The sequence below is a fragment of the Limulus polyphemus genome, unplaced genomic scaffold (assembly GCF_000517525.1).
Source record: "Limulus polyphemus unplaced genomic scaffold, Limulus_polyphemus-2.1.2 Scaffold98, whole genome shotgun sequence".
Classification (NCBI taxonomy): Eukaryota; Metazoa; Arthropoda; class Merostomata; order Xiphosura; family Limulidae; genus Limulus; species Limulus polyphemus.
Genome location: NW_013665708.1, coordinates 672,489 through 675,296, shown reverse-complemented (window position 1 = coordinate 675,296; position 2,808 = coordinate 672,489).

Sequence of the window (2,808 nt, the reverse complement as noted above, 5' to 3'; positions counted from 1 at the left end):
TGTAGCCTCTCTTCTTGTTTCTTTTCTCATTCTTCTTGTTTCTTTTGCTGTTCTAGTATTGCTGCCATCAAATCTGCTAAGCTGTAATCTGATGTGCCACCTCTCGTTTCCATCTTCTTCTTCTTTATTTTTATTTTCTGTCCCACTCTCTGACACCAGTTTGTTACATCTCTGGTCGTTTGTTAATTTCCCGTATAATTTATTTCCGAAGAAACTTTAGCGACACAAGTCTTTTCTTAAATAAAACTAGTTTATTCTTTCTCAATACAATTTTGCAATACACTTAATTTCCACAGTCACTTTAACTTAAACACACGCTATAATTCACAACGATTCACGCACTTTACTTACTGTCACTACCGCGCTTGACTCAATTGTCCATCTCTGTCTCTGCCTGTCTGCAATTTAATTAATTATCTCGCTTTATTTGCCTGCTTATATACAGGAATAGAGGGCGTCTAGCAAATACTGGATTATTCGTGATGTTCCCCGATCCTTCTAGATACTCATTACGTGTTACCAGCGTCATGTGACTTCCGCTGTCGTAACAATAGTAATAATAGCTGCTCCACTACATGATTTGACCAAAAAAGGCCAGAAGTTCGAATGGACAGTTTCTTGCCAGCATGCTTTCAAGACATTGAAAGAATGATTGGCCTCAGCTCCACTTTTAAATCTTCCAGATCCCTCACTGCCATACATACTGTATTGTGATGCTAGTAATGTCGGAATTGGCTGAGTGTTGTCTCAGGAAGTGTGCGAAAACGAACATGTGGTGGTCTACTTCAGTAGGGTTTTGAGTAGACAAGAGAGGAACTACTGTGTAACACGAAACTCTTTGCTATAATAAAGAGTCTGACATATTTCCATCCTTACCTCTATGGGGTTAGGTTTACCATCAGGACAGACCATGCTACATTACGCTGGTTACGATCATTAAAGAACCCAGAGGGACAACTGGCACGTTGTATCGGAAAAATAGACCAGTATAATTATGATATTGAATACAGAGAAGGAAAATATCATGGAAATGCCGATGAACTGAGCCGAAGACCCTGCAAAAATGACTACAGACATTGCTGCAAAAGAGAGGTTGAGCTAACCAGGTGTCATCAAGCTGAAGTCAAAGTGACTGAAGAAGTTGATGATGGTGAAGTTTGGACCAGGTATAAATATTAAAGCAGAGCAGGAGAAAGATCAAGATTTGAAGCCAATAAATGATTTTCCAAAAGCAAGTGTTTTGCACCCTGCTTGGGAGAAGTTGTCTAGTCTAAGCCCTGTGACAAAGAACTATTGGGCACAGTGGGACCAGTTGAAGCTTGAAGATGGTATTCTTCTCTGGAGATGGGAAAGTGACGACCTGGCAAACGGTTATACCAAGAAAATTATTGGAAGTTGTGCTGCGTCAATCCCATGATAGTTTAACAGGAGGACATCTCGGAGTTAAGAAGAGATTGAGTCACCCACGACAGAGATTTTACTGGATAGGTATGAGGCAAGATGTGGAAGAATGGTGCTAAAAGGGTACCCAAGCATAAGGGACGTGCTCCAACGAAGTTATATCAAGTTGGTGCACCAATGGAAAGAGTGGCCGTTGACATTGCTGGTCCTTTGCACCAAACTCGTGCTGGAAACAAGTACATTTGTGTGGTGATGGATTACTTCACCAAGTGGCCTGAGGCATATGCAATACCAAATCAGGAAGCTACAACTGTAGCTTCGGCTATTAGTGATTTCTTCTTCAGATTTGGTATGCTATACAAACTGCATTCAGATCAAGGCCGTAGCTTTCAATCAGCTGTGTTCCATGAATGCTGCAAGTTGTTTGGCACATGAAAGATCAGGACAAAGCCACTTCACCCACAGTCTGATGGGATGGTAGAAAAGTACAACTGGACACTGGGACAGGAATTGGCAAAGTTTTGTAATAGCCGCCAAGATGACTGGGATGTCTTATTCCCTCTACTGTTGATGGCTTATAGAACAGCAGAGCATGAAGCCACTGGATACACTCCAGCAAAGTTGATGTTTGGTCGGAAACTTCGGTTGCCAGTAGATATGTTAACAGGACGCCCACCTTATGAAGAGTTGCCTGAAAATGTGTCAGCGTTCGTGAAGGTGTTATCAGAAAGGATGGATGATATTCACCATCAAGTGCATTCAAACTTGAAAACGTCTGCTGATTCGATGAAGCTACGTTATGATAAGAAGTCTATTGCTTTGTACCAGGAGACAAGGTGTGGTTGTATAATCCAAGGAAGACCAAAGGGAAGTCTCCTAAATTGTCTGCTCCATGGGAAGGACCATATAACATAGTGGATCGTCTCTCAGACGTGACTTTCTGAATAAAATGTGGTCGGCGAGGTGAGCCAAAGGTGGCGCATGCCAACAGGCTTTGGCATTACCATGGTCCAGGACTTTTCAGTTGGGACGAAGTGAACAACGATACAAAAGACGCCGCTGAAAACGTGTCACCTGGAAAACCCACTGTCGAAAAAGAAACTCTACTGGGTTTTGAGAAGGGAAACAGTGAAGTCGTTGATGAAGTTACTACCACTGATGTGACTATTACCGATAATAGGACATTTTTTGATGGAGCAGATGAACTTTACGTGAAGCAGAAGCCAACGAGACACAGACCAGTATGGAAGAAGAAACGTACAGTAAAATTAAGAGACTTTGTTGAATTTTAATTTTGTTTTTGTAAATTCTGTACATTTAATTAAGTTATTGTTAATTATCTATTAGTTTAATTTAAGTGGCTATCGTTCGGGACGAACAATACTAAGGAAGGAGCAGTGTTACGAC